The following is an 11,576-nucleotide window of genomic DNA, read 5'->3' as shown; positions in this document are numbered from 1 at the left end:
TCTCTATATATTTTGGAGATCAGACCTTTGTCTGTTGCGGGGTTGGTGAAGATCTTCTCCCAGTCAGTAGGTTGCCTTTGTGTCTTAGTGACAGTGTCCTTTGCTTTGCAGAAGCTTCTCAGTTTTAGTAGGTCCCATTTATTCAATGTTGCCCTTAATGTCTGTGCTGCTGGGGTTATACATAGGAAGCGATCTCCTGTGCCCATCTGTTGTAGGGTACTTCCCACTTTCTCTTCTATCAGGTTCAGTGTTTTCGGGCTGATATTGAGATCTTTAATCCATTTGGACTTGAGTTTTGTGCATGGTGATAGATATGGGTCTATTTTCATTCTTCTACAGGTTGACATCCAGTTGTGCCAGCACCATTTGTTGAAGATGCTTTCTTTCTTCCATTGTATACTTTTAGCTCCTTTATCGAAAATGAGGTGTTCATAGGTTTGTGGGTTAAAATCCGGGTCTTCTATACAATTCCATTGGTCGACTTCTCTGTTTTTATGCCAGTACCACACTGTTTTCATTACGGTAGCTCTGTAATAGAGTTTGAAGTCAGGGATGGTAATGCCTCCAGAAGATCCTTTATTGTATAGGATTGTTTTGGCTATCCTGGGTTTTTTGCTTTTCCATATAAAGTTGATTATTGTCCTCTCCAGATCTGTGAAGAATTTTGACGGGATCTTGATGGGGATTGCATTGAATCTATAAATTGCCTTTGGTAGAATTGCCATTTTTACTATGTTGATCCTCCCAATCCAAGAGCAAGGGAGGTCCATCCATTTTCTGGTATCCTCTTCAATTTCTTTCTTCAATGCCTTATAGTTCTTGTCAAATAGATCTTTCACTTCCTTGGTTAGATTTACCCCAAGATATTTTATGCTGTTTGTGGCTATCATTAACGGTGAAGCTTCTCTGATTTCCCTCTCTGCTTCCATATCCTTTGTGTATAAGAGGGCGACTGATTTTTTGGAGTTGATCTTGTATCCTGCCACATTACTAAAGCTGTTTATCAGCTGTAAAACTTCTTTGGTGGAGTTTTGGGGGTCGCTTATGTACACTATCATATCATCTGCAAATAATGAAAGTTTCACTTCTTCCTTTCCAATTCGAATCCCCTTGATCCCATTATGTTGTCTTCCCTGAATTATGTTGCTAGAACTTCAAGCACTATATTGAAGAGGTATGGCGAGAGTGGACAGCTTTGTCGTGTTCCTGAGTTTAGTGGGATGGCTTTGAGTTTCTCTCCGTTTAATTTGATGTTAGCTGTCGGCTTGCTGTATATAGCTTTTATTATATTTAGGTATGACCCTTTTATCCCTAATCTCTCCAATACTTTTATCATAATGGATGTTGAATTTTGTCAAATGCTTTTTCAGCATCTAATGAAATGATTATATGGATTTTTCTTTCAGTTTATTTATATGATGGATTACATTGATAGATTTTTGTATGTTGAACCAGCCCTGCATCTCTGGAATGTAGCCTACTTGATCGTAATGGATAATTTTTCGGATGTGTTCTTGGATTCGGTTTGCCAGTATTTTGTTGAGCATTTTTGCGTCGATGTTCATGAGTGAGATTGGCCTGTAATTCTCTTTCCTGGTTGAGTCTTTGTGTGGTTTTGGTACCAGAGTAACTGTAGCTTCATAAAAGGAATTTGGTAATGACCCTTCTGTTTCTATATTGTGGAATACATTAAGGAGTATAGGTATTAGCTCTTCTTGGAAGTTCTGGTAGAATTCCGCATTAAAACCATCTGATCCTGGGCTTTTTTTGGTAGGGAGGTTTTTGATAACAGCTTCTAATTCTTCGCGACGAACAGGTCTGTTTAGATTGTTCACCTGGTCCTGGTTTAACTTTGGTATATGGTATTTATCTTAAAAAGTGTCCATTTCTTTTACATTTTCCAGTTTTGTGTTATACAGGCTTTTGTAGTAAGATCTGATGATTCTCTGAATTTCCTCTGTGTCTGTGGTTATGTCCCCCTTTTCATTTCTGATCTTATTAATTTGCATATTCTCTCTCTGCCATTTGATTAGTTTGGATAGGGGTTTATCAATCTTGATTTTCTCCAGGAACCAGCTTTTTGTTTCATTGATTCTTTGGATTGTTTTCTGTGTTTCTATTTTGTTGATTTCAGCCCTCAGTTTGATTATTTCCAGTCTCCTACTCCTCCTAGGTGAGTCTGCTTCTTTTTTTTCAAGAGCTTTCAGGTGGGCTGTTAAGTCTCCAATATGTGCTTTCTCTGTTTTCTTTAAGTGGGAACTTAGTGCGATGAACTTTCCTCTTAGGACTGCTTTCATAGTGTCCCATAAGTTCGAGTATGTTGTTTCTTTATTTTCATTGAATTCAGGGAAGACTTTAATTTCTTTCTTTATTTCTTCCTTAATCCAGGTATGGTTCAGTAGTTGACTGTTCAGTTTCCATGAGTTTGTAGGCTTTCTGGGGATAGCATTGTTGTTGAATTCTAACTTTAATCCATGGTGATCTGATAAGAAGACACAGGTGGCTACTAATATTTTTTTTGTAACTGTCTAAGTTAGCTTTGCTACCGAGTATGTGGTCAATTTTCGAGAAGGTTCCATGAGCTGCAAAGAAGAAGGTATATTCTTTCCTCTTTGGGTGGAATAATCTATAGATGTCTGTTAAGTCCATTTGTTTCATTGCCTCCATTAATTCTCTAATTTCTCTGTTAGGTTTCTGTTTGATTGACCTGTTCATTGGTGAGAGAGGAGTGTTGAAGTCTCCTACTATTAGTGTGTGCGGTTTGATGGCTGCCTTGAGTTTTAGTAATGTTTCTTTTACGTACGTGGGTGCTTTTATATTAGGGGTGTAGATATTCAGGATTGAGACTTCATCCTGATGAATTGTTGCTGTTATGAGTATAAAATGTCCCTCTCCATCTCTTCTGATTGATTTAAGTTTGAAGTCAACTTTGTTAGAAATTAGTATGGCCACACCTGCTTGTTTCTTAGGTCCATTTGCTTGATAAGCCTTTTCCCAGCCCTTTACTCTGAGTAGGTGCCTGTCTTTGTGGTTGAGGTGTGTTTCTTGTAAACAGCAGAATGTTGGATCCTATTTTCGCATCCAATCTCTTGCCTGTGCCTTTTTATAGGTGAGTTGAGCCCATTGACATTAAGTGATATTAATGACCAGTGGTTGTTAACTCTGGTCACTTTTTTAGTCGTAGGGTTTGTGTGTTTCCCTTCTTTGAGTTACGCTGGTGAAGGGTCTCTAGATGTCTGAGTTGTTGTCGTCATTGTTGGACTCCTTGGTTAGTAATTTTCTTTCTATTATTTTCTGTAAGGCTGGATTTGTGGCTACGTATTGTTTAAATTTATTTTTATCCTGGAATATTTTGTTTTCTCCATTTATAGTGAACAAAAGCTTGGCTGGGTACAGTAGTCTGGGCTTGCATCCATGGTCTCTCAGTTTTTGCAGTACATCTATCCAGGACCTTCTGGCTTTCATGTTTTCCATAGAGAAGTCAGGTGTAAGTCTGATAGGTTTACCTTTATAAGTAACTTGGCCTTTTTCCTTTGCGGCTCTTAATATTCTTTCTTTATTCTGTATGCTTTGTGTTTTGATTATTATATGGCGAGGGGATTTTTTTTTTGATCCAGTCTATTCGGTGTTCTGTATGCTTCTTGAACCTTCATAGGTACATCTTTCTTCAGGTTGGAAAAGTTTTCTTCTATAATTTTATTAAGTATATTTTCTGTACCGTTCAGCTGTACTTCTTCTCCTCCTTCTACTCCAATTATTCTTCGGATTGGTCTTTTTATTGTGTCCCATATTTCCTGAATGTTTTGTGATGAGAGTTTGTTGGACTTGCTGTTTTCTTTGATCAGTGTGTTTATTTTCTCTATGTTATCTTCAGAATCTGAGATTCTTTCTTCTATCTCTTGTATTCTGCTGGTTATGCTTGTTTCTGTAGTCTCTATTCGTTTACCTAGATTTTCCATGTCCAGCCAGCCCTCTGTTTGTGTTTTCTTCTTTGCCTCCATTTCAGTTTTCAAGTCTTGCACTGTTTCCATTATCTGTTTGATTGTTTTTCCTTGGTTTCCTAGGGTATCATTCACTGATTTACTCAATTCCTCAAACTTTCTGTTATACTTCTCATCCATTTCTATAAGGGCGTTTTTTATATGCTGTTTAAGGGCCTCTATAACTTTCATAAAGTCAGTTTTTTCTACTTCTTCTTGATTAAGGTGTTCATGTCCTCCTGTTGTGAGGTCGCTGGGTTCGGTGGTTTCATGTTATCTTTCAGATTGTTGGGTGAATTTTTGCATTGGCGCCTGCCCATCTTTTCCTCCAAATGCTCCCCTATGGATCTTCTCTTACAGAATCAGTTCTTCTTGCCCACTGATGTACCTTCCCAGTGATGTCACTCCCCAGTGATGTTTCTCCTGGTGTCCAGATCGGATCTCTGTGCTGCTAGGGTAGCTCGCAAACAAAGGGCCCACCCTGCTTGCTGCAGGCAGGCTATGGAGACAAAGGAACTACAGCCCTCACCTTTGCCCTCCCGATTCGGGTTCGGTCCCAGCGCCCGAGCAGGCTGAGCTGGGAGGTGCTATGCTGCCAAAGAGGGGAGGGAGGGAGGGAGACAGGGAGTGGGGTGATCTGGATGTAAACTGGATGGGATAGTAAGAGAGAGGAGGTATCGGGCAGTATAGACCCTGCAGGACGACCAGGAAGTGTAGGAGGGATGAGGAATGTCTGAGTTCCCTGTTCCCGGCTGCCGCCGCACTCATTCACCCCAATGATGTCTCTCCCGGTGCCCAGATCAAAACTCCATCTACAATATTTTCTCCAAGTCAGCAACTTCCCACAGACTGGCACAAACTTTTTCAAATGATGTGTAGGTTTTGCCTCTTGAGAAAGTCACTCATGCCACCACCGCTTTACTGCAACCACCAGGCTCCAGGCTTTGCTCCTGGGGCGCAATTTCTTTGGGTTGTTTCATTTAGGTTGCTCTAACCAGCCACTTCTCTGAACAGAGTTTGAAAACCACGATAGTGATAACGGATTGTGCATGTGCAGCACTCAGAAAACTGGCAATCTTGGTCACAGTGCAGCCTTAGAGCCCTAGGAAGTTCCGGGTTCGGCCTGCAGGCATGGGCACTGCCAGAAACCAGAGCTTGCAACTCTCCCTGGTGGACAGAGGTGAGCAGAGTACTTCCATTCTTTCCCTTTTCGATTCAGCAGAGGAAGGACATTCTATTTAGAGCTCTCTAGCTGGGAAACCCTCAAAGGAGGATCCTGCTGTCCTGCTATCCAGACCAGTTGACAGATTGGGCTGCTTGCGTGGGCGCTTCCGCGTGTTGGCAACAAACCCTGCTGGCAACTTTGGGTCAGAGAGGGGAGACTGCAGGCTTACCTCGGACACCAGTACAACACCACTCTCCAGATCACTGCCGCCAAAGCTAGATGCTTAAGACAGTGTGATCCCTGAGGCTTAGGTCCAGTTGAAACTGCAGGACCAGACCAGGTGGGGGCAGAGCCAGATGTGAGATCTGAGCAAAGGTGAAGCCAGGCTTCTTAGAGCAGGTAGAACAGGGCTAAGGTGTGTGCTCTGGGGGAGGGGTGGGGCTGGCCTCTCTTACAGATCTGAGAAAGGGCAGATTTCAGGGAGGAGCCCAGAATTTCTGGTCCAACTTCGTACGAAGGCGACTGGCACAAGACTGGCAAAGACGGCTGGAAGCAGGAGTAAAAAGGCAGATCGCTGGGCTCTGGGAATTTTAATCAGAGATCCTAAAGCATGTTCATGTAGAAACCGGATCATTTTTCAGCATGTTCAGTTAGGAGCACAATTCTGAGCACGCTCAGTTTAAGGTCATGGAGCACATGTTTAAAAGATTAAATGAACAAGAATGACCCCTGGACATGCTTATCTTACACAATAAAGTCTAAGAGGAACATGGAGGACACTGTTCAAGTTGCTTTAATGTAGGCATTTGTACCTGAAGGTGTCAGCCTTGCTTAGCAGCTAACCATATGAGCAGGGGCCATGTCCTGTGAACGCAGTGTCTGACTGGAGACAGGGTAGTAATGGGGCAGTTCTCAATGAAAGGGAACCACTGTGAGTTGGGCAGCACTCCTTTTCAGCATGAGGATCACTGTGTCCAGGCAATGGTGTTTGGATTCTGTGCTGAGAACACGAGAGAGCCAAAAAAGAGCTAATTGATAAGGCTAGAGAGTTGGCTGAGCTGTTTGAGAACATTTGTTGCTTTTGCAGAGGACCCGGGTTTGTCTTTCCTGAACCTACATAGTGGCTCATGACCATTCAGACTCTAGAGCCAAAGTAACCGATCTCACAGTCTGACCTCTACAGGCACCAAACACACAGATGGTGTTAAATGTGTACAAAATTGCAAAATCAACCACACATAAACTAATAGATAAAGTTAAATTAAAATCTTAAATACATTTTTTAAAAGATCCATTTGGCATGCCTTTGATCTAGTTCACAGAGCAGTCAGAGTTGCCCAGCACACATCCTGAGGGTATTGATTCTGGACCAGAGTAAGAATGGCAGAATCCTCAAGCCCTCAGCCAGAGCTCTAATCTCCACTGTGTTGTATGAGGACCACAGCCTCTGGGTTCTTTTTTTTTAATATTTATTTATTTATTATGTATGCAATATTCTGTCTGTGTGTGTCAGCAGACCAGAAGAGGGCAGCAGACCTCATTAAAGATAGTTGTGAGCCACCATGTGATTGCCGGGCATTGAACTCATGACCTTTGGAAGAGCAGGCAATGCTTTTAACCACTGAGCCACCTCTCCAGCCCCCAGCCTCCTGGTTCTAATGAAGACCTTGAGATAAGATGTCTGATTCAATTAGATCTGACCTTAGAGGTTGAATGCAGGTACCAGTGCTGCCTAAGAAGGGATTTGATAGAGTCCCAGGCCTAATAATGGTCACAAGAGCCTAAGAAATGTTTCAAGTGATACTGAATCTTGGGGGTTCTACTTTACCTTACATGCTAAGAATTTTGGCAGATGTTTCTTGAAATAGTAGAATGAAACCTATGGTTGATGAACCTGTCAGCCAAAGTGACTGTTTTTATTTTTAACATTAAAATCTCATAAGATTATATTATTATCCTGATATATAAAATTCTAGCACATATAGTGTAAGGAATGACTTTAATTTTGTGCAAACAATAGCGAAGGTTGGAGTCTGAAAGAAGCCTGTAATCCCTTCTGTCCCACTGTGGGCTCCCCTCTCTGGATCTGTTGTCCTTCCACAGATGTTTCTTGAGTTAATCTCTCCCTCCCCCACCCCACTCAGTCTTTCCTGGCAAAGAAATATCCCTCAGGTATTGCTCTCTGGAAAAAAATCACAATTGGTAGTCATTACTGTGTAGGAAACAGATTTTTTTCTAAACATCTAATAATATATATTTTTGCATTTATCCAAAGTTTAATCTATTGTCTGCCCCAAAGTGTAATTAAAAGGAGAGCCATCAAAACACCGTGGTCAGCCTAGGAGAGCCACAAGGACCGTCATATACATTAAACACGGTGTTATATCATTCACTCTCATTCAAGGGATGAGAAGGATAAGAAGCAGGTGCCATCTCTCTTATCTACATTTATAAGCAAGGGTGACCCGACACCCTCCTCCTGTGCTAGAAAGAGCTAAACTGAAAATTCACCCACAATACCAGCAATGCATCAGCAATCAAGAGGCCTAGTTTCCAAGGGGATGGGGGAACCAAACCAAGCAGCCAGCCAAACATGCTCCTGGGCTCTTCTACCTATCACGAGAGCAAGCTCTGCCAGCCCCAGCTTTTTGTTATGGTCATTTACTGTCCACTGCAACTTCACCCCTGGGCCAAAGGATCCCTAGTCACCCAAACAGTGACACAATTCCTGCTGCAGTTGGTGATGTTGGGCTTGCCTTAATGAGTGTTAGTGAGTGTTGGCAGTGTCTTACCCTGGGTCTCTAGATCTGACCGGGCCTCCAATAAAGCCTAATCCTTCTGCTATGTTGTAGACAGGAATATGGAGCCCAGGAGAGGGGTGCAGTATAGTGCTGTTGGGCAGGGTTTTAAGGCATGTTGGGGGCAGTGGGTGGTGTCTTACCGGGGTCCTTAGGACTATCCTGGCCCCCGGTAAAGCTCCGGGAGGCTGTGGGTGAGAGGGGAGCAATGCAGGATGTACCCTGGTGATCAGGGTCTGGGTGTGGGCCATTTCGGCAAGGAGGTAGGTTACTTATCTCTTCTTCTGACTGGTGTGGATTGTACCTGGGTCTGTGGAGTCTATCTGGGTTGTGGGGAAGGACTGACCATAAGGAGGATGATGAGGTAGGAGGGGTTGGGTGGCAGAGTGAGTTTTCTGGAAGCAGAATCCAGGGAGTGGGAGCAGTCCAGCTGGCAGGTGGGTCACTCATATTCTGGTCAACTCCCCTTTTGTTTTTAAAACATTTTCTCAGGCAACTTCATCAATGTTTTTCCAGCTCAATGTTCCCACTTACATTGTATATAGGAAAATGACAATTGATGCTTTGTATTAGTGAATCCTATCATGTTTTGTTTGGTTGGTTTTGTGCGTGTATGTGTGTGTACGTGTGTGTGTGTTATGTGTCTCATAGGTTTGGTCTCTTGTACTTGTGTGCCTTGTAGGTTTGGTCTCTTGTACCTGTCTTCATCGGTACTCCCTTTCTTTACTGCCCAAACATTCACAGGGCAGTTCTGCACTTGACACTGTCAGACCAGAAGCATGATTTTAGTTCCCAGCTGAATTACAAATCTCCCCTATAGCGTCTTCTTGGGTTGTGGTGTATTCACTGGTAGAAAATTCAACTCGCAGGTCCCATCCAGTTAATGTTGTACATTATTACTGATAGTTCTCTTAACTAATATCTTTATTTTTAACTCTAAGTATCTGTAGAGTCCTATGGGGGAGAAACTTAGCACGTATTTCATCCCTTTCAAGATTTTAAGCCCAATTATTACTGAAGACAGTCTTCATAATTGTAATGACATGCCTTATCAAGACTTCATAGTTACACAGGCCAGACAAAATTAATGCATTAAAGGGCTGTTTCCAACCACAGGTCAATAGGAAAAATAATTTATTAGCATGATTCACCTGCTTCATCGAGGTGTTGGCAGCATTGCAAGGTTGGTATATTTACAATAGTCATTCATTCATTCCTCAATCATGCCTCCAGAGAGTACTTACTGTTCATCTCTTGTGTGCCAGGTAATAGCAAAGGGCACTGGAATAAATTTGAGGTTTTGAGTTGCCTGTGAACTTCAGGTCAGTGCTTCTTTTACTATACAAATAGTGATGCTGAATTTAATAAGCTAAACTCAGCATCATCGATGAGCTACAATTGTCACAAGTACTGTCTAGGATTACCTTGGAGATACAGAGCATTATTTTTGTTATTTTACTGACATGAAATGGAAGCTTGGAGTATGACCAGCCATATCAAAGTCACATTACAGACAGTCATAGATTAAAAAAGTAAAGATAAAAATAAATATTAAAAAGTAATAGAGTAAAAATAAATAAGCCATGTAAAGATGTAATACATACAGAGAGTCTGGATTATGCATATTATTGTGTCTTCTTTGAATTTTTTGACTGTGAAGGAGCTAAATACAGAGAGACATTTCATTGTATGGACTGCTAAATTAAACCAGCATGTATATTATGAAGGTATCTTGACTTCAGTATTTGGGTCTAAGGATATGATGCTTTGGAAGAGGATCTTCTTTTGTTCCCACAGAGGATGAGAACCTGTGGATTGCTTCCAGACTAATATACTTTGATGGACCAAGATCCCCTGCAAGGTCACCTTGAATACCTTTAAAAAATTTATTTGCCCACTAACCAGCAGGAAGCAGATTGGAGAAGAACTATGCCCATCTTTCTAAATACTGTTTATAAATGTTTCTTTGCATTTAAAGGGGGATATGTTATAGAGATTTTCATTGGTATGGATCTTGGTCTATTGATACAAATTTAAGGTAAATTTTGTTGTATATATTTCTGATCTTGATTAAGGTATTGTGTTTGTCCAGCTCATGGAAAGATGTAATGTTAATTAAGACATATAGATTAATAGAAAATAATTTATTATAGTCAAGATTATAGTCATGTTAGGTTTTTCAGATATATAGAGATATATTTCAGGTAGATGGATAATCTTCAAACCTCTCAAAGACTACAGAATATGGCATTTAAAATGTTTTCAGAATTTAGGATTTTTCACGACAGTGACACATATGCTTCTGGCAGCACCAATCTACTTCAAGAGGATTACGGGTATCAAAGAGGCTCCTTATGAAGTTGGTTAGCCATTTGGGCAAGAAACTACTCTTGCCTGGACTTCTTGATAAACTGGACATACAGGACCCACAGAGAGAGACTGCTGAACTTGTCTAAAGGTAAGATGGTCCTTCAGGGTTCCTGCTTTGTGAAAGAGTATCATTGACAATCTGCAGGACGCAGAAGAAAGTGACTGACAAACTGCCAGTATAGGTGGAACTGTCTTTGAAATTTCCTGCTTCATGGAAAAGTCTGCTGGATACTATGGGCCAGTAGGCTAAATATGGATGTCCCAACAACACAGAAGAACTTGGGGTGACTATCCAGGCAACAAGATGTTTTTGTCAATTCTAGAGTTTTGGAAGTTGCTTACAATGCACTTCCTGTTTACTTAGGTAATATTATATCCTTCTGTAGTCTTTGATGGAGTTGAAGAATTTATAGTTATAGTTTTCCTTAGTTATAATTAAAGATAAAGTAGATACAAATATTATAACTATAATTCTTACTTGACATCTGTTTTGTTATATGTAATTTTACTATGTTAAAGTTAAAACCTTTTCATTTAAACAGAAAAGGGGGGGTGACATGGGATTCCCCTCTGTATGCTGTGAATATCATTAGTTAATAAATGAACTGCTATGGGACTATAGCAAAGCTATAAGGGAACACAGCCTAGGCAGGGTAAACTAAATGAAATGCTGGAAGAAAGGAGGCAGAGTCAAGAAGAAGCCGTGTAGCCCCACCAGAGACAGACGCCAGAAATTTACCCAGTAAGCCACAGACTCGTGGCAACACACAGATTAATAGGGATGGGCTAAATTAAGATGTAAGAGTTAGTAAAGAAGAAAATAGAGCTAATGGGCCATGCAGTGATTTGAATAATACAGTTTCTGTGTGGTTATTTTGGGTCTGAACTGCCAGAAGGCTGGAAACACACAAACAGCCCTCTTACAATACCTCTGCATCTGACTGATGCCTGTACCTCTGTCTTTTCCCACAATTCTCTTAGTCTGGTTGCCTTGCCTATGTTTCCTGCCTAGCTAATCAGCTTTTTATTAAATTAATATGACTTACAAATCTTTACAGTGTATAGGAACATCATCCCACAGCCATTCCCCTTTTGCTTTTAAAAACAAGAACTCTGAATCTCATTTCCTTTGTATGGCTTTTTTCCTGACCAGTATCCTTAACAACTTGTAACCAACACTCTAAATAAAGACACACATCCATAATACATAAATCATTATTTCACAGCATCCATATTTTCAGAAATGAACTGAAGATGGACTAT

The sequence above is a fragment of the Microtus oregoni genome, unplaced genomic scaffold (genome assembly GCF_018167655.1).
Source record: "Microtus oregoni isolate MIOR12 unplaced genomic scaffold, Mior012 000042F_ref0000377, whole genome shotgun sequence".
NCBI lineage: Eukaryota > Metazoa > Chordata > Mammalia > Rodentia > Cricetidae > Microtus > Microtus oregoni.
The sequence above is the reverse complement of the archived record's forward strand: the minus strand, read 5'-3'. Positions refer to the sequence as shown.